Consider the following 21,283-nt stretch of genomic DNA (forward strand, 5'->3'; position numbering starts at 1 on the left):
CAAATGTAACAATTACTTAAAAGAAAGATTTTTTTTCAAATTAATTTTTAAAAATTCCCGTAACCCTTATTGTGATCCTAGTTCAATGAAAAGTGGTAAAATTATATCTAGTCCATTAGGGGATCACACGGCGCAGGATGGGATCTTACATGAAGACCTGCTGCAGTGTAAAGTATGGTGGAGGGAATAGGTAAGGAAAGAAGCAGCGACTGTTCCTGAGCAGGAGTCACCGATAACGGCCCCTGTACCGCGGTTATAGACGATGCCGCACCACACGTATGACCTGATCCTCGTAAGACTCACGCAGCTCCTCTGTCCCATGACATTGCCTGTCTCTCGCTCCGGATACAGACGTGTTGCCAGAGACATTGGACAATTGTGTTTGTTTCCTATTGTGGTTGCCAAATCTGGAAACTAAAGGAAACATTCATAGAGTCTAGAACCAGGGACCGGCCCCGGCTGTATCATCTATTTGTGGACGGTACAAGGGCAGGGTAAGGAGGCCATGGGCCCGGGGTAGAATGATTGGCATAGACGATGATTGGGATATTTTCATGTTATGGAGCATTACATAATAAGGAATGAAGGAACAACAATGATTTAAAGGGATATTACTATCTTGGCAAATTGTTGCTGAGAATATCTGCTCCCGTCCAGATCTCTATGGCCAGAACCTATTGGAACAGTCATGTGGGCTGCTCCAGTATCTCCTGTAGATGGGATGGGAGGTAAGGAAACAATATAGCCCAGCTTAGATACACAACGGATAGAGATTAGCTCAGCTATTACTTTAGCTCCCTTTCACCTCGATATTTACTGGGACAGTCTGAACTACACCAGATTTATCACAGTCACTGATACTGGATGGTAAATCTTCTGTCTAGTCTATGTTTATTCCACTTTTTGGTTGGATTACTTTGAGACAGAATTTTTTGATACTATTTTGGGACCTCTTCGTTGCATCCTGGTATATTTAGGCCGAACCCCCTTTTTCTGAGAACCCACAAATTTAGCACGTCGAAAAATACTAGCCCAAACTAGATGTGCCAAGGATGAGACTTGTGTCTAGTCGTAACCGCAGTACTAAGTCTGGGTCATAGATATTTAATATACAGTATATCAATCTTCTGTAACCCAACGCCGGCCATTCATGGTGATCCACTAAAGCCAGAAATAAAGCTACAAGTACATAAGAAATAGACTTGTCCTCCCTGTTTGTCACTGTCTGGGGCAACTTCTACAAGATCCCAGCACAGGTATATAGAAATCCTGGCGAGAATAAAGATGTCAGTCTCCGGCTCGTCTGCTCCATCTTTAGCCCCCTCTACACTGCCCGAACTTCGGAGGTGATGGTTGAACGTCCTTGGCCTACTGTTGACAACAACAATTATCACAACCATCCTGCAGATCCCTCCAGTGATTTGTATGTGGCAGGACATCCAGAAGAACCAGGGAAAGGAGGAGATTTATGGAGAAAGCCTTGGAGATTTATTACTTTCTGTGTATTTTTTGGGCTTATTATTCCTTAAAATCTTGTGACATTCAGAGCTGCATTCACATTTCTGCTTGTTACTGAGCACACACAGGAGTAAGGGGCTTCACTGCAACATTTAAGATGGGGTTACTTATAGTTATGGTTAACATCTGTGATGTACGGGGGATTCAGAAGCTCTGGTTTCTTTCCCAAAAGTAGTGTTTATTGCAGCAGACAAGTTCACAGGTACAGGTAGTGCTGCTCAGCAGCTCAGCATGTCAAAACAAAGAAATGAAAATAAAGACCTACGCCTGTCCGGCGGCTTACTAAACGAGTTATTCCCTCACTAACCAGGGGGTCAGCCTACTGCTGACCTCCTAACAAACAAGGTTCACAAGTAAACAAGGGGTGCACATACCCGGCCCTTTAACAGCATCCTTTTTGGCAGAACTTTCTCAGGCTGGTTGACTGTGTCAGTGTTTCAGTCTCTCTCCTCTCTCTCACTAACCAGCACACTTGTGCTACTTACAGAACTCTGCTGGTCTGTTTCCAAGCCTGGAATGGATTGCCCTGCAGGACTGGCCCGAACTTTACTCCAGTCCGGGACCTACAAGCTAAACGCCTGTGCATACTGCAACAGTCTTGGGGAAAAATAGCGGTTCTCCCACACTATACCCCTCTCCACTTCGCACGTCATAGAACCTATAACCACCTAAAGGACTATATAATGATATGGGGTGTCCTCTCCAGGGGGCAGAAACATTGGTGGTTGTTACTTATGCCCTTGGATAAATCCAGAGCTCTCTGATAACATTCAGCACAGACACTGAACCAGCAGAAGGTTTCTAGGAGATGTGACCTCAGGGCTACAAGAAGCCGGCAGAATTTAGAATTCCGCTCTGGATATGGATAAATATAATACAGGATATGTTTGTACAATATGATACAAAATCAGATACACAAAGAGTAACAAAGCTTTAGGATGAATAGTTAACAATAAGTTAAAGGGGTTCTCCAAAAAGGATGTACCATAAATATGAGATTACAGGAGCCTGGATCTGGCACCCCCACCGATCAGCTCTTATCTACTCTGTGTACAAAGCCATAAGCAGCTGCTCTGTACACTGTGTACTGACTGGAGCGCGGTGCTGGTGCATTGTCTCCATGTAAGTGAATAGGAATTGAGCTGCAATAACAGTGTACGGAGTCGTCTGCTTCAGGTTACATACACAGTGCAGGAAAGCTCTGATCGGTGGGGGCACTGGGTGTTGGACCTCCCATGATCTCATAGTGATGACTACCCCAAGGATAGTTCATTAATATGAAGTTTTGGAAAATCCCTTTATCTTATGGTTACCCTGATTCTTATTCTTCCTCTTCATATACCTGACTCTTTTCTACTGTTACAATGTATCCTGTATTATACTGATCGATATCCAGAGCTGAATTCAGAATTCTGCCTTCTCCTGGATCAGCGTCTGTAGATCTGTAGGTCATTACCATGAAGCCTTCGAGGACCCCTTTAAGTCCAGTATAATGATGGGATAATAGTCCTTGTTGTGCACATGTTTATATTGTGCTCTATAGGTTCACACTATTCATTGTTACCGTTTCCCTCGTTTCCCTCGGCCTGTGCCAAGAACTTACAATACAGAACTCGGGAAGTTGAGAATTCCTTTTATTTAGGGGATTTTTACAATGTGACCGTGCACTGAGACAGAAAATAGAGTTCAGCTCTGGAGACCTTATCTGCAGCAAGAGATGGATATAACAGGTGCGGGATGGGCTACAACAATGGTGGCGGGTGGAATACGAGCACTTGCCAACTGTGCCAAATGTCTCCCTATTTTTTAGAGGCAAATCTTCGCCTGGACATTGTTCTACAAAACAGGAGAATTTCTAAAATTAGGTAAAGACGGACAATCCCTCACCTCCTTGCCTTCTCTCACTCCTGTCTTGGATAAAAAATATGCAAATCTATTCTCCAGGATGTAATTAGGAGAACAGTGCACTCTGTACGCCGCCCTCTAGAGGGCAAGCTCCTTAACATCATGCATGACTCAGTTAAAAAGTCTATTTAATCATGATGCGGATTTAATTGCCAAATTAGTATTTCTATTCCAAAAGGAACAGATTCCCAGCTATGGACAGCGCTGTTTCAGCCTATTGGGCCTCCTCAGCATAGCGCAGGGATACTGATTTTGCAGATTGAGAGACTATAGACCAGGGTCAGGGGATAATTTCAGGGAGGGAGTGTGCCTACATAGGCAGTACGGAGACTTAGGGGGGCATACAGAGTGCACTGTTCTCCTAATTACATCCTGGAGAATAGATTTGCATTTTTTACCCAGAATCCCTAGCGGAGCAGGAATGACTTGTAAGTCTCCGTACTGCCTATGTAGGCAGACACTCTCCCTGATGTGTACAATTATCCCCTGACCCTGGTCTATAGTCTCTCACTCTGCCAAATCAGTATCCCTGCGCTATGCTGAGGAGGCCCAATAGGCTGAAACAGCGCTGTCCATAGCTGGGAATCTGTTCCTTTTGGAATAGAAATGCTAATTTGGTAATTAAATCCGCATCATGATTAATTAGACTTTTTAACTGAGTCATGCATGATGTTAAGGATGCTGCCCTCTAGAGGGCGGTGTACAGAGTGCACTGCTCTCCTAATTACATCCTGGAGAATAGATTTGCATATTTTTTACCCAGAATCCCTAGCGGAGCAGGAATGACTTATAAATCTCTGTACTGCCTATATAGGCACAAACGCTCCTGTCTTGGATGTGATAATACCCTGATGCCGGCTGACGTCAGGAGGTGGCACCATCACAACCAGTTCAGTGGTACCTGATCCAGGACTGAGGGTGGGCAATGTGTTTGAGGGCAGCACTAAGGACCTGTAAGGTCAGGTGGGACGTGGGCTCTCACTTACCAAAATTTTATATGGGTGTCTATAAAGGGCAACAACCTGATACTGAACAAAAATTTATGGAAACCCTTGATATATTCAGGAACAAGTTCAGGGGCATCACTTTACTATCTAAAGGGGGTAGAACTTTTTCACTGCTGGCCAGTTCTTCCCTGCGGTGCCCAGAGGCAAATTCTCTGCATTACCCTAAATGGGATGGATGAAGGGACACGAAAATCCTCCCTATAAGTCTGTAAACCTGAATCCCATGTATAGTAAGAAGAGGTCGCTGGTGTGTGATGTGCAATGACGTAAGCAGAGATATAGACGTAGCTAGGGTCTGTGCGCAGGACTGCAGCAGGGCGGGATGTGGGGGGGGGATGGGCTCGCTACCTTCCTGTTGTTTTCCTGTTTTGTATGGGAACTAAATAAACAGCGACACAGAAGGTCCATGGACAGAAGGGGGAGAAGATCTGGAGAAATACAGAGATTATCCAGAGACAAAGGTTCTAGATCATAAATGCAAAGGCTCCAGGCAAGAAATCCAGAACTGGGAGGCAAAAACATACAGGTGCAATATTCTGCTGTGTTATGGGGCAGATTTACTGATCCAGTCTGAACATGAGTGTAAACTCCGACCACGACCAATAATGCAGCAGATTATGGCAATGGATGAGGCGGAGATCACATTTGTCTGGTGTTATTTGTACCAAAATTTTGGTAAAATTTTCATACGCATTGACCTAAATTTGCTTATCATTAGATCATGTCAACTAAGAAAGAGGATGAAAATGTCCCGGGAAATCTGGACCAAGGGCTACCAAAATTGTTCCAAAATTGTCCCGGTAAATCCTTGTGGCTGAGGCTGGATGATAAATCTGATGTGTCTTTATATCTGATGATCAGTATTTGATCGGTGGAGAATTCAACACCTGGGCCCCGCACGGCTCAGCTAGTCCGGCTGCCTCAACAGAGGACGGGGCCGGAGGTATCTCTGCAGTAATCGCAATAAAGCTGCGGCCCCCCCTGTCCACTGTTAGTACGTCCTGACATCCCCGTTTCATGTGCCGGACACCTCAAGAATATCCTATAGGTAGCCAGTAATATTAGGTTTATATGGCGGGGGATGGGATGTCACATGACTCTCCACCAATTGGCTCCATGACGAAGCAAGCATGCTGTTCAGGACTCTGGGAAAGTTGGGTGACAATCCTGAAGCAGCTTTCACAACAATTACCATTGCCCTAGATGAATAGAATAGGAAAATTCCTCAATAAGTTTCCATCGTTTCAGTTTTGATTCTCTCCCTCTCTCTGCACCTTCTGTCTGATGACTTCCTCCGCTCAGGCTATATCTGGATAGACGCGATGTTCTGCAGCTGTATCCTGCTCTGTCCTGTCTGCTGATCCTGCCATAGACCCCACGGACCCTCTGCAGACGTCTCTATTATTCTAAGCCGTACGTGCACCTGTGCAAAATACCAAGGCTTACTGCAGAGAGAACGCAACAGGGAAGTGGTACTGTGCAGGGGAGAGATACTAGATTACAGGGCAGAGTAAGAAGTTGTACTGTGCAGGGGAGAGATACTAGATTACAGGTGCAGAGTAAGAGAAGTGGTACTGTGCAGTGGAGAGATACTAGATTACAGGTGCAGAGTAAGAGAAGTTGTACTGTGCAGTGTAGAGATACTAGATTACAGGGCAGAGTAAGAGAAGTTGTACTGTGCAGGGGAGAGATACTAGATTACAGGGCAGAGTAAGAGAAGTTGTACTGTGCAGGGGAGAGATACTAGATTACAGGGCAGAGTAAGAGAAGTGGTACTGTGCAGTGTAGAGATACTAGATTACAGGTGCATAGTAAGAAGTTGTACTGTGCAGGGGAGAGATACTAGATTACAGGGCAGAGTAAGAGAAGTTGTACTGTGCAGGGGAGAGATACTAGATTACAGGTGCAGTGTAAGAGAAGTTGTACTGTGCAGGGGAGAGATACTAGATTACAGGTGTAGAGTAAGAGAAGTGGTATTGTGCAGTGGAGAGATACTAGATTACAGGGCAGAGTAAGAGAAGTGGTATTGTGCAGCGGAGAGATACTAGATTACAGGGCAGAGTAAGAGAAGTTGTACTGTGCAGTGGAGAGATACTAGATTACAGGTGCAGAGTAAGAGAAGTGGTACTGTGCAGGGGAGAGATACTAGATTACAGGTGCAGTGTAAGAGAAGTTGTACTGTGCAGTGGAGAGATACTAGATTACAGGTGCAGAGTAAGAGAAGTTGTACTGTGCAGGGGAGAGATACTAGATTACAGGTGCATAGTAAGAAGTTGTACTGTGCAGGGGAGAGATACTAGATTACAGGGCAGAGTAAGAGAAGTTGTACTGTGCAGTGGAGAGATACTAGATTACAGGTGCAGTGTAAGAGAAGTTGTACTGTGCAGGGGAGAGATACTAGATTACAGGGCAGAGTAAGAGAAGTGGTACTGTGCAGTGGAGAGATACTAGATTACAGGGCAGAGTAAGAGAAGTTGTACTGTGCAGTGGAGAGATACTAGATTACAGGTGCAGAGTAAGAGAAGTGGTACTGTGCAGGGGAGAGATACTAGATTACAGGTGCAGTGTAAGAGAAGTTGTACTGTGCAGTGGAGAGATACTAGATTACAGGTGCAGTGTAAGAGAAGTTGTACTGTGCAGGGGAGAGATACTAGATTACAGGTGCAGTGTAAGAGAAGTTGTACTGTGCAGGGGAGAGATACTAGATTACAGGTGCAGTGTAAGAGAAGTTGTACTGTGCAGTGGAGAGATACTAGATTACAGGTGCAGAGTAAGAGAAGTTGTACTGTGCAGTGGAGAGATACTAGATTACAGGTGCAGAGTAAGAGAAGTGGTACTGTGCAGGGGAGAGATACTAGATTACAGGTGCAGTGTAAGAGAAGTTGTACTGTGCAGTGGAGAGATACTAGATTACAGGGCAGAGTAAGAGAAGTTGTACTGTGCAGGGGAGAGATACTAGATTACAGGGCAGAGTAAGAGAAGTGGTACTGTGCAGTGGAGAGATACTAGATTACAGGTGCAGAGTAAGAGAAGTTGTACTGTGCAGGGGAGAGATACTAGATTACAGGGCAGAGTAAGAGAAGTGGTACTGTGCAGTGGAGAGATACTAGATTACAGGTGCAGAGTAAGAGAAGTTGTACTGTGCAGGGGAGAGATACTAGATTACAGGTGCAGTGTAAGAGAAGTTGTACTGTGCAGTGGAGAGATACTAGATTACAGGGCAGAGTAAGAAGTTGTACTGTGCAGTGGAGAGATACTAGATTACAGGGCAGAGTAAGAAGTTGTACTGTGCAGTGGAGAGATACTAGATTAAAGGGCAGAGTAAGAGAAGTTGTACTGTGCAGTGGAGAGATACTAGAATACAGGGCAGAGTAAGAAGTTGTACTGTGCAGTGGAGAGATACTAGATTACAGGGCAGAGTAAGAGAAGTTGTACTGTGCAGTGGAGAGATACTAGATTACAGGGCAGAGTAAGAGAAGTTGTACTGTGCAGGGGAGAGATACTAGATTACAGGGCAGAGTAAGAGAAGTTGTACTGTGCAGTGGAGAGATACTAGAATACAGGGCAGAGTAAGAAGTTGTACTGTGCAGTGGAGAGATACTAGATTACAGGGCAGAGTAAGAGAAGTTGTACTGTGCAGTGGAGAGATACTAGATTACAGGGCAGAGTAAGACAAGTTGTACTGTGCAGGGGAGAGATACTAGATTACAGGTGTAGAGTAAGAGAAGTTGTACTGTGCAGGGGAGAGATACTAGATTACAGGTGCAGAGTAAGAGAAGTGGTACTGTGCAGTGGAGAGATACTAGATTACAGGTGTAGAGTAAGAGAAGTTGTACTGTGCAGTGGAGAGATACTAGATTACAGGGCAGAGTAAGAGAAGTTGTACTGTGCAGTGGAGAGATACTAGATTACAGGGCAGAGTAAGAGAAGTTGTACTGTGCAGGGGAGAGATACTAGATTACAGGGCAGAGTAAGAAGTTGTACTGTGCAGTGGAGAGATACTAGATTACAGGTGCAGAGTAAGAGAAGTTATACTGTGCAGTGTAGAGATACTAGATTACAGGGCAGAGTAAGAGAAGTTGTACTGTGCAGGGGAGAGATACTAGATTACAGGTGCATAGTAAGAAGTTGTACTGTGCAGGGGAGAGATACTAGATTACAGGGCAGAGTAAGAGAAGTTGTACTGTGCAGTGGAGAGATACTAGATTACAGGTGCAGTGTAAGAGAAGTTGTACTGTGCAGGGGAGAGATACTAGATTACAGGGCAGAGTAAGAGAAGTGGTACTGTGCAGTGGAGAGATACTAGATTACAGGGCAGAGTAAGAGAAGTTGTACTGTGCAGTGGAGAGATACTAGATTACAGGTGCAGAGTAAGAGAAGTGGTACTGTGCAGGGGAGAGATACTAGATTACAGGTGCAGTGTAAGAGAAGTTGTACTGTGCAGTGGAGAGATACTAGATTACAGGTGCAGAGTAAGAGAAGTTGTACTGTGCAGGGGAGAGATACTAGATTACAGGGCAGAGTAAGAGAAGTGGTACTGTGCAGTGGAGAGATACTAGATTACAGGTGCAGAGTAAGAGAAGTTGTACTGTGCAGGGGAGAGATACTAGATTACAGGGCAGAGTAAGAGAAGTGGTACTGTGCAGTGGAGAGATACTAGATTACAGGTGCAGAGTAAGAGAAGTTGTACTGTGCAGGGGAGAGATACTAGATTACAGGTGCAGTGTAAGAGAAGTTGTACTGTGCAGTGGAGAGATACTAGATTACAGGGCAGAGTAAGAAGTTGTACTGTGCAGTGGAGAGATACTAGATTACAGGGCAGAGTAAGAAGTTGTACTGTGCAGGGGAGAGATACTAGATTACAGGTGCAGAGTAAGAGAAGTTGTACTGTGCAGGGGAGAGATACTAGATTACAGGGCAGAGTAAGAGAAGTGGTACTGTGCAGTGGAGAGATACTAGATTACAGGTGCAGAGTAAGAGAAGTTGTACTGTGCAGGGGAGAGATACTAGATTACAGGGCAGAGTAAGAGAAGTGGTACTGTGCAGTGGAGAGATACTAGATTACAGGTGCAGAGTAAGAGAAGTTGTACTGTGCAGGGGAGAGATACTAGATTACAGGGCAGAGTAAGAGAAGTGGTACTGTGCAGTGGAGAGATACTAGATTACAGGTGCAGAGTAAGAGAAGTTGTACTGTGCAGGGGAGAGATACTAGATTACAGGTGCAGTGTAAGAGAAGTTGTACTGTGCAGTGGAGAGATACTAGATTACAGGGCAGAGTAAGAAGTTGTACTGTGCAGTGGAGAGATACTAGATTACAGGGCAGAGTAAGAAGTTGTACTGTGCAGGGGAGAGATACTAGATTACAGGTGCAGAGTAAGAGAAGTTGTACTGTGCAGTGTAGAGATACTAGATTACAGGTGCAGAGTAAGAGAAGTGGTACTGTGCAGTGGAGAGATACTAGATTACAGGTGCAGAGTAAGAGAAGTTGTACTGTGCAGTGTAGAGATACTAGATTACAGGGCAGAGTAAGAGAAGTTGTACTGTGCAGGGGAGAGATACTAGATTACAGGTGCATAGTAAGAAGTTGTACTGTGCAGGGGAGAGATACTAGATTACAGGGCAGAGTAAGAGAAGTTGTACTGTGCAGTGGAGAGATACTAGATTACAGGTGCAGTGTAAGAGAAGTTGTACTGTGCAGGGGAGAGATACTAGATTACAGGGCAGAGTAAGAGAAGTGGTACTGTGCAGTGGAGAGATACTAGATTACAGGGCAGAGTAAGAGAAGTTGTACTGTGCAGTGGAGAGATACTAGATTACAGGTGCAGAGTAAGAGAAGTTGTACTGTGCAGGGGAGAGATACTAGATTACAGGGCAGAGTAAGAGAAGTGGTACTGTGCAGTGGAGAGATACTAGATTACAGGGCAGAGTAAGAGAAGTGGTACTGTGCAGTGGAGAGATACTAGATTACAGGTGCAGAGTAAGAGAAGTTGTACTGTGCAGGGGAGAGATACTAGATTACAGGTGCAGTGTAAGAGAAGTTGTACTGTGCAGTGGAGAGATACTAGATTACAGGGCAGAGTAAGAAGTTGTACTGTGCAGTGGAGAGATACTAGATTACAGGGCAGAGTAAGAAGTTGTACTGTGCAGTGGAGAGATACTAGATTAAAGGGCAGAGTAAGAGAAGTTGTACTGTGCAGTGGAGAGATACTAGAATACAGGGCAGAGTAAGAAGTTGTACTGTGCAGTGGAGAGATACTAGATTACAGGGCAGAGTAAGAGAAGTTGTACTGTGCAGTGGAGAGATACTAGATTACAGGGCAGAGTAAGAGAAGTTGTACTGTGCAGGGGAGAGATACTAGATTACAGGGCAGAGTAAGAGAAGTTGTACTGTGCAGTGGAGAGATACTAGAATACAGGGCAGAGTAAGAAGTTGTACTGTGCAGTGGAGAGATACTAGATTACAGGGCAGAGTAAGAGAAGTTGTACTGTGCAGTGGAGAGATACTAGATTACAGGGCAGAGTAAGACAAGTTGTACTGTGCAGGGGAGAGATACTAGATTACAGGTGTAGAGTAAGAGAAGTGGTACTGTGCAGTGGAGAGATACTAGATTACAGGTGTAGAGTAAGAGAAGTTGTACTGTGCAGGGGAGAGATACTAGATTACAGGTACAGTGTAAGAGAAGTTGTACTGTGCAGGAGAGAGATACTAGAATACAGGGCAGAGTAAGAGAAGTTGTACTGTGCAGTGTAGAGATACTAGATTACAGGTGCAGAGTAAGAGAAGTGGTACTGTGCAGTGGAGAGATACTAGATTACAGGGCAGAGTAAGAGAAGTGGTACTGTGCAGGGGAGAGATACTAGATTACAGGTGCAGTGTAAGAGAAGTTGTACTGTGCAGTGGAGAGATACTAGATTACAGGGCAGAGTAAGAGAAGTGGTACTGTGCAGGGGAGAGATACTAGATTACAGGTGCAGTGTAAGAGAAGTTGTACTGTGCAGTGGTGAGATACTAGATTACAGGTGCAGAGTAAGAGAAGTTGTACTGTGCAGGGGAGAGATACTAGATTACAGGGCAGAGTAAGAGAAGTGGTACTGTGCAGTGGAGAGATACTAGATTACAGGTGCAGTGTAAGAGAAGTTGTACTGTGCAGTGGAGAGATACTAGATTACAGGTGCAGAGTAAGAGAAGTTGTACTGTGCAGGGGAGAGATACTAGATTACATGGCAGAGTAAGAGAAGTTGTACTGTGCAGTGGAGAGATACTAGATTACAGGTGCAGAGTAAGAGAAGTTGTACTGTGCAGTGGAGAGATACTAGATTACAGGGCAGAGTAAGAGAAGTTGTACTGTGCAGTGGAGAGATACTAGATTACAGGTGCAGAGTAAGAGAAGTTGTACTGTGCAGTGTAGAGATACTAGATTACAGGGCAGAGTAAGAGAAGTTGTACTGTGCAGTGGAGAGATACTAGAATACAGGGCAGAGTAAGAGAAGTTGTACTGTGCAGTGGAGAGATACTAGATTACAGGTGCAGAGTAAGAGAAGTTGTACTGTGCAGTGGAGAGATACTAGATTACAGGTGCAGAGTAAGAGAAGTTGTACTGTGCAGGGGAGAGATACTAGAATACAGGGCAGAGTAAGAGAAGTTGTAATGTGCAGTGTAGAGATACTAGATTACAGGGCAGAGTAAGAGAAGTTGTACTGTGCAGTGGAGAGATACTAGAATACAGGGCAGAGTAAGAGAAGTTGTACTGTGCAGTGGAGAGATACTAGATTACAGGTGCAGAGTAAGAGAAGTTGTACTGTGCAGTGGAGAGATACTAGAATACAGGGCAGAGTAAGAGAAGTTGTACTGTGCAGTGTAGAGATACTAGATTACAGGGCAGAGTAAGAGAAGTTGTACTGTGCAGTGGAGAGATACTAGAATACAGGGCAGAGTAAGAGAAGTTGTACTGTGCAGTGGAGAGATACTAGATTACAGGGCAGAGTAAGAGAAGTTGTACTGTGCAGTGGAGAGATACTAGATTACAGGGCAGAGTAAGAGAAGTTGTACTGTGCAGTGGAGAGATACTAGATTACAGGTGCAGAGTAAGAGAAGTGGTACTGTGCAGGGGAGAGATACTAGATTACAGGGCAGAGTAAGAAGTTGTACTGTGCAGTGGAGAGATACTAGATTACAGGGCAGAGTAAGAGAAGTTGTACTGTGCAGTGGAGAGATACTAGATTACAGGGCAGAGTAAGAGAAGTTGTACTGTGCAGGGGAGAGATACTAGATTACAGGTGCAGAGTAAGAGAAGTTGTACTGTGCAGTGGAGAGATACTAGATTACAGGGCAGAGTAAGAGAAGTTGTACTGTGCAGTGGAGAGATACTAGATTACAGGTGCAGAGTAAGAGAAGTGGTACTGTGCAGGGGAGAGATACTAGATTACAGGGCAGAGTAAGAAGTTGTACTGTGCAGTGGAGAGATACTAGATTACAGGGCAGAGTAAGAGAAGTTGTACTGTGCAGTGGAGAGATACTAGAATACAGGGCAGAGTAAGAAGTTGTACTGTGCAGTGGAGAGATACTAGATTACAGGGCAGAGTAAGAGAAGTTGTACTGTGCAGTGGAGAGATACTAGATTACAGGGCAGAGTAAGAGAAGTTGTACTGTGCAGGGGAGAGATACTAGATTACAGGGCAGAGTAAGAGAAGTTGTACTGTGCAGTGGAGAGATACTAGAATACAGGGCAGAGTAAGAAGTTGTACTGTGCAGTGGAGAGATACTAGATTACAGGGCAGAGTAAGAGAAGTTGTACTGTGCAGTGGAGAGATACTAGATTACAGGGCAGAGTAAGAGAAGTTGTACTGTGCAGGGGAGAGATACTAGATTACAGGTGTAGAGTAAGAGAAGTTGTACTGTGCAGGGGAGAGATACTAGATTACAGGTGCAGAGTAAGAGAAGTGGTACTGTGCAGTGGAGAGATACTAGATTACAGGTGCAGAGTAAGAGAAGTTGTACTGTGCGGTGGAGAGATACTAGATTACAGGTGCAGAGTAAGAGAAGTTGTACTGTGCAATGGAGAGATACTAGATTACAGGGCAGAGTAAGAGAAGTTGTACTGTGCAGGGGAGAGATACTAGATTACAGATACAGAGTAAGAGAAGTGGTACTGTGCGGTGGAGAGATACTAGATTACAGGTACAGTGTAAGAGAAGTTGTACTGTGCAGGGGAGAGATACTAGATTACAGGGCAGAGTAAGAGAAGTGGTACTGTGCAGTGGAGAGATACTAGATTACAGGGCAGAGTAAGAGAAGTTGTACTGTGCAGTGGAGAGATACTAGATTACAGGTGCAGTGTAAGAGAAGTTGTACTGTGCAGTGGAGAGATACTAGATTACAGGTGCAGAGTAAGAGAAGTTGTACTGTGCAGTGGAGAGATACTAGATTACAGGGCAGAGTAAGAGAAGTTGTACTGTGCAGTGTAGAGATACTAGATTACAGGTGCAGAGTAAGAGAAGTGGTACTGTGCGGTGGAGAGATACTAGATTACAGGTACAGAGTAAGAGAAGTTGTACTGTGCAGGGGAGAGATACTAGATTACAGGGCAGAGTAAGAGAAGTGGTACTGTGCAGTGGAGAGATACTAGATTACAGGTGCAGTGTAAGAGAAGTTGTACTGTGCAGGGGAGAGATACTAGATTACAGGGCAGAGTAAGAGAAGTGGTACTGTGCAGTGGAGAGATACTAGATTACAGGTGCAGAGTAAGAGAAGTGGTACTGTGCAGGGGAGAGATACTAGAATACAGGGCAGAGTAAGAGAAGTTGTACTGTGCAGTGTAGAGATACTAGATTACAGGGCAGAGTAAGAGAAGTTGTACTGTGCAGTGGAGAGATACTAGATTACAGGGCAGAGTAAGAGAAGTTGTACTGTGCAGTGGAGAGATACTAGATTACAGGTGCAGAGTAAGAGAAGTGGTACTGTGCACTGGAGAGATACTAGATTACAGGTGCAGAGTAAGAGAAGTTGTACTGTGCAGGGAAGAGATACTAGATTACAGGGCAGAGTAAGAGAAGTTGTACTGTGCAGTGGAGAGATACTAGATTACAGGTGCAGAGTAAGAGAAGTGGTACTGTGCACTGGAGAGATACTAGATTACAGGTGCAGAGTAAGAGAAGTTGTACTGTGCAGTGGAGAGATACTAGATTACAGGTGCAGAGTAAGAGAAGTGGTACTGTGCAGTGGTGAGATACTAGATTACAGGGCAGAGTAAGAGAAGTTGTACTGTGCAGGGGAGAGATACTAGATTACAGGGCAGAGTAAGAGAAGTTGTACTGTGCAGTGGAGAGATACTAGATTACAGGTGCAGAGTAAGAGAAGTGGTACTGTGCACTGGAGAGCTACTAGATTACAGGTGCAGAGTAAGAGAAGTTGTACTGTGCAGGGGAGAGATACTAGATTACAGGGCAGAGTAAGAGAAGTGGTACTGTGCAGGGGAGAGATACTAGAATACAGGGCAGAGTAAGAGAAGTTGTACTGTGCAGTGTAGAGATACTAGATTACAGGGCAGAGTAAGAGAAGTTGTACTGTGCAGTGGAGAGATACTAGATTACAGGGCAGAGTAAGAGAAGTTGTACTGTGCAGTGGAGAGATACTAGATTACAGGTGCAGAGTAAGAGAAGTGGTACTGTGCACTGGAGAGATACTAGATTACAGGTGCAGAGTAAGAGAAGTTGTACTGTGCAGGGAAGAGATACTAGATTACAGGGCAGAGTAAGAGAAGTTGTACTGTGCAGTGGAGAGATACTAGATTACAGGTGCAGAGTAAGAGAAGTGGTACTGTGCAGTGGAGAGATACTAGATTACAGGTGCAGAGTAAGAGAAGTTGTACTGTGCAGTGCAGAGATACTAGATTACAGGTGCAGTGTAAGAGAAGTTGTACTGTGCAGTGGAGAGATACTAGATTACAGGTGCAGAGTAAGAGAAGTTGTACTGTGCAGGGGAGAGATACTAGATTACAGGGCAGAGTAAGAGAAGTGGTACTGTGCAGTGGAGAGATACTAGATTACAGGTGCAGAGTAAGAGAAGTTGTACTGTGCAGTGGAGAGATACTAGATTACAGGGCAGAGTAAGAGAAGTTGTACTGTGCAGTGGAGAGATACTAGATTACAGGTGCAGAGTAAGAGAAGTGGTACTGTGCAGTGGTGAGATACTAGATTACAGGTGCAGAGTAAGAGAAGTTGTACTGTGCAGGGGAGAGATACTAGATTACAGGGCAGAGTAAGAGAAGTGGTACTGTGCAGTGGAGAGATACTAGATTACAGGTGCAGAGTAAGAGAAGTGGTACTGTGCAGTGGAGAGATACTAGATTACAGGTGCAGAGTAAGAGAAGTGGTACTGTGCACTGGAGAGATACTAGATTACAGGTGCAGAGTAAGAGAAGTTGTACTGTGCAGGGAAGAGATACTAGATTACAGGGCAGAGTAAGAGAAGTGGTACTGTGCAGTGGAGAGATACTAGATTACAGGTGCAGAGTAAGAGAAGTGGTACTGTGCAGGGGAGAGATACTAGATTACAGGTGAAGTGTAAGAGAAGTTGTACTGTGCAGGGGAGAGATACTAGATTACAGGTGCAGTGTAAGAGAAGTTGTACTGTGCAGGGGAGAGATACTAGATTACAGGGCAGAGTAAGAGAAGTTGTACTGTGCAGTGGAGAGATACTAGATTACAGGTGCAGAGTAAGAGAAGTGGTACTGTGCAGTGGAGAGATACTAGATTACAGGGCAGAGTAAGAGAAGTGGTACTGTGCAGTGGAGAGATACTAGATTACAGGTGCAGAGTAAGAGAAGTTGTACTGTGCAGGGGAGAGATACTAGATTACAGGGCAGAGTAAGAGAAGTTGTACTGTGCAGGGGAGAGATACTAGATTACAGGGCAGAGTAAGAAGTTGTACTGTGCAGGGGAGAGATACTAGATTACAGGGCAGAGTAAGAGAAGTTGTACTGTGCAGTGTAGAGATACTAGATTACAGGGCAGAGTAAGAGAAGTTGAACTGTGCAGTGGAGAGATACTAGAATACAGGGCAGAGTAAGAAGTTGTACTGTGCAGTGGAGAGATACTAGAATACAGGGCAGAGTAAGAAGTTGTACTGTGCAGTGGAGAGATACTAGATTACAGGTGCAGAGTAAGAGAAGTTGTACTGTGCAGTGGAGAGATACTAGATTACAGGGCAGAGTAAGAGAAGTTGTACTGTGCAGGGGAGAGATACTAGATTACAGGTGTAGAGTAAGAGAAGTTGTACTGTGCAGTGGAGAGATACTAGATTACAGGTGCAGAGTAAGAGAAGTGGTACTGTGCAGTGGAGAGATACTAGATTACAGGTGTAGAGTAAGAGAAGTTGTACTGTGCAGGGGAGAGATACTAGATTACAGGTGCAGAGTAAGAGAAGTTGTACTGTGCAGGGGAGAGATACTAGATTACAGGTGCAGTGTAAGAGAAGTTGTACTGTGCAGTGGAGAGATACTAGATTACAGGTGCAGAGTAAGAGAAGTTGTACTGTGCAGGGGAGAGATACTAGATTACAGGGCAGAGTAAGAGAAGTGGTACTGTGCAGTGGAGAGATACTAGATTACAGGTGCAGAGTAAGAGAAGTTGTACTGTGCAGGGGAGAGATACTAGATTACAGGGCAGAGTAAGAGAAGTGGTACTGTGCAGTGGAGAGATACTAGATTACAGGTGCAGAGTAAGAGAAGTTGTACTGTGCAGGGGAGAGATACTAGATTACAGGTGCAGTGTAAGAGAAGTTGTACTGTGCAGTGGAGAGATACTAGATTACAGGGCAGAGTAAGAAGTTGTACTGTGCAGTGGAGAGATACTAGATTACAGGGCAGAGTAAGAAGTTGTACTGTGCAGTGGAGAGATACTAGATTAAAGGGCAGAGTAAGAGAAGTTGTACTGTGCAGTGGAGAGATACTAGAATACAGGGCAGAGTAAGAAGTTGTACTGTGCAGTGGAGAGATACTAGATTACAGGGCAGAGTAAGAGAAGTTGTACTGTGCAGTGTAGAGATACTAGATTACAGGGCAGAGTAAGAGAAGTTGTACTGTGCAGGGGAGAGATACTAGATTACAGGTGCATAGTAAGAAGTTGTACTGTGCAGGGGAGAGATACTAGATTACAGGGCAGAGTAAGAGAAGTTGTACTGTGCAGTGGAGAGATACTAGATTACAGGTGCAGTGTAAGAGAAGTTGTACTGTGCAGGGGAGAGATACTAGATTACAGGGCAGAGTAAGAGAAGTGGTACTGTGCAGTGGAGAGATACTAGATTACAGGGCAGAGTAAGAGAAGTTGTACTGTGCAGTGGAGAGATACTAGATTACAGGTGCAGAGTAAGAGAAGTGGTACTGTGCAGGGGAGAGATACTAGATTACAGGTGCAGTGTAAGAGAAGTTGTACTGTGCAGTGGAGAGATACTAGATTACAGGTGCAGAGTAAGAGAAGTTGTACTGTGCAGGGGAGAGATACTAGATTACAGGGCAGAGTAAGAGAAGTGGTACTGTGCAGTGGAGAGATACTAGATTACAGGTGCAGAGTAAGAGAAGTTGTACTGTGCAGGGGAGAGATACTAGATTACAGGGCAGAGTAAGAGAAGTGGTACTGTGCAGTGGAGAGATACTAGATTACAGGTGCAGAGTAAGAGAAGTTGTACTGTGCAGGGGAGAGATACTAGATTACAGGTGCAGTGTAAGAGAAGTTGTACTGTGCAGTGGAGAGATACTAGATTACAGGGCAGAGTAAGAAGTTGTACTGTGCAGTGGAGAGATACTAGATTACAGGGCAGAGTAAGAAGTTGTACTGTGCAGGGGAGAGATACTAGATTACAGGTGCAGAGTAAGAGAAGTGGTACTGTGCAGTGGAGAGATACTAGATTACAGGTGCAGAGTAAGAGAAGTTGTACTGTGCAGTGGAGAGATACTAGATTACAGGTGCAGAGTAAGAGAAGTGGTACTGTGCAGTGGAGAGATACTAGATTACAGGTGCAGAGTAAGAGAAGTTGTACTGTGCAGTGTAGAGATACTAGATTACAGGGCAGAGTAAGAGAAGTTGTACTGTGCAGGGGAGAGATACTAGATTACAGGTGCATAGTAAGAAGTTGTACTGTGCAGGGGAGAGATACTAGATTACAGGGCAGAGTAAGAGAAGTTGTACTGTGCAGTGGAGAGATACTAGATTACAGGTGCAGTGTAAGAGAAGTTGTACTGTGCAGGGGAGAGATACTAGATTACAGGGCAGAGTAAGAGAAGTGGTACTGTGCAGTGGAGAGATACTAGATTACAGGGCAGAGTAAGAGAAGTTGTACTGTGCAGTGGAGAGATACTAGATTACAGGTGCAGAGTAAGAGAAGTTGTACTGTGCAGGGGAGAGATACTAGATTACAGGTGCAGTGTAAGAGAAGTTGTACTGTGCAGTGGAGAGATACTAGATTACAGGGCAGAGTAAGAAGTTGTACTGTGCAGTGGAGAGATACTAGATTACAGGGCAGAGTAAGAAGTTGTACTGTGCAGTGGAGAGATACTAGATTAAAGGGCAGAGTAAGAGAAGTTGTACTGTGCAGTGGAGAGATACTAGAATACAGGGCAGAGTAAGAAGTTGTACTGTGCAGTGGAGAGATACTAGATTACAGGGCAGAGTAAGAGAAGTTGTACTGTGCAGTGGAGAGATACTAGATTACAGGGCAGAGTAAGAGAAGTTGTACTGTGCAGGGGAGAGATACTAGATTACAGGGCAGAGTAAGAGAAGTTGTACTGTGCAGTGGAGAGATACTAGAATACAGGGCAGAGTAAGAAGTTGTACTGTGCAGTGGAGAGATACTAGATTACAGGGCAGAGTAAGAGAAGTTGTACTGTGCAGTGGAGAGATACTAGATTACAGGGCAGAGTAAGACAAGTTGTACTGTGCAGGGGAGAGATACTAGATTACAGGTGCAGAGTAAGAGAAGTTGTACTGTGCAGGGGAGAGATACTAGATTACAGGTACAGTGTAAGAGAAGTTGTACTGTGCAGGAGAGAGATACTAGAATACAGGGCAGAGTAAGAGAAGTTGTACTGTGCAGTGTAGAGATACTAGATTACAGGTGCAGAGTAAGAGAAGTGGTACTGTGCAGTGGAGAGATACTAGATTACAGGGCAGAGTAAGAGAAGTGGTACTGTGCAGGGGAGAGATACTAGATTACAGGTGCAGTGTAAGAGAAGTTGTACTGTGCAGTGGAGAGATACTAGATTACAGGGCAGAGTAAGAGAAGTTGTACTGTGCAGGGGAGAGATACTAGATTACAGGGCAGAGTAAGAGAAGTGGTACTGTGCAGTGGAGAGATACTAGATTACAGGTGCAGAGTAAGAGAAGTTGTACTGTGCAGTGGAGAGATACTAGATTACAGGTGCAGAGTAAGAGAAGTTGTACTGTGCAGGGGAGAGATACTAGAATACAGGGCAGAGTAAGAGAAGTTGTAATGTGCAGTGTAGAGATACTAGATTACAGGGCAGAGTAAGAGAAGTTGTACTGTGCAGTGGAGAGATACTAGAATACAGGGCAGAGTAAGAGAAGTTGTACTGTGCAGGGGAGAGATACTAGATTACAGGTGCAGAGTAAGAGAAGTTGTACTGTGCAGTGGAGAGATACTAGATTACAGGGCAGAGTAAGAGAAGTTGTACTGTGCAGTGGAGAGATACTAGATTACAGGTGCAGAGTAAGAGAAGTGGTACTGTGCAGGGGAGAGATACTAGATTACAGGGCAGAGTAAGAAGTTGTACTGTGCAGTGGAGAGATACTAGATTACAGGGCAGAGTAAGAGAAGTTGTACTGTGCAGTGGAGAGATACTAGATTACAGGGCAGAGTAAGAGAAGTTGTACTGTGCAGGGAAGAGATACTAGATTACAGGGCAGAGTAAGAGAAGTGGTACTGTGCAGTGGAGAGATACTAGATTACAGGTGCAGAGTAAGAGAAGTGGTACTGTGCAGTGGAGAGATACTAGATTACAGGTGCAGTGTAAGAGAAGTTGTACTGTGCAGGGGAGAGATACTAGATTACAGGGCAGAGTAAGAGAAGTTGTACTGTGCAGTGGAGAGATACTAGATTACAGGTGCAGAGTAAGAGAAGTGGTACTGTGCAGTGGAGAGATACTAGATTACAGGGCAGAGTAAGAGAAGTGGTACTGTGCAGTGGAGAGATACTAGATTACAGGTGCAGAGTAAGAGAAGTTGTACTGTGCAGGGGAGAGATACTAGATTACAGGGCAGAGTAAGAGAAGTTGTACTGTGCAGGGGAGAGATACTAGATTACAGGGCAGAGTAAGAAGTTGTACTGTGCAGGGGAGAGATACTAGATTACAGGGCAGAGTAAGAGAAGTTGTACTGTGCAGTGTAGAGATACTAGATTACAGGGCAGAGTAAGAGAAGTTGAACTGTGCAGTGGAGAGATACTAGAATACAGGGCAGAGTAAGAAGTTGTACTGTGCAGTGGAGAGATACTAGATTACAGGTGCAGAGTAAGAGAAGTGGTACTGTGCAGTGGAGAGATACTAGATTACAGGTGCAGAGTAAGAGAAGTGGTACTGTGCAGTGGAGAGATACTAGATTACAGGTGTAGAGTAAGAGAAGTTGTACTGTGCAGGGGAGAGATACTAGATTACAGGTGCAGAGTAAGAGAAGTTGTACTGTGCAGGGGAGAGATACTAGATTACAGGTGCAGAGTAAGAGAAGTTGTACTGTGCAGGGGAGAGATACTAGATTACAGGTGCAGTGTAAGAGAAGTTGTACTGTGCAGTGGAGAGATACTAGATTACAGGGCAGAGTAAGAAGTTGTACTGTGCAGTGGAGAG

The 21,283-nt window shown here is 44.5% G+C and overlaps 1 protein-coding gene across 1 annotated transcript in view; it reads right to left on the minus strand.

Annotated features, from left to right (window-relative positions):
- Window positions 1–21,283, minus strand: part of LOC142184431 (uncharacterized) — a 48,961-nt gene that overhangs the window by 22,042 nt on the left and 5,636 nt on the right. The gene's annotated exons all lie outside the window — the stretch shown is intronic.

Source organism: Leptodactylus fuscus, chromosome 11, assembly GCF_031893055.1.
Source record: "Leptodactylus fuscus isolate aLepFus1 chromosome 11, aLepFus1.hap2, whole genome shotgun sequence".
In the NCBI taxonomy this organism is placed as follows: Eukaryota; Metazoa; Chordata; class Amphibia; order Anura; family Leptodactylidae; genus Leptodactylus; species Leptodactylus fuscus.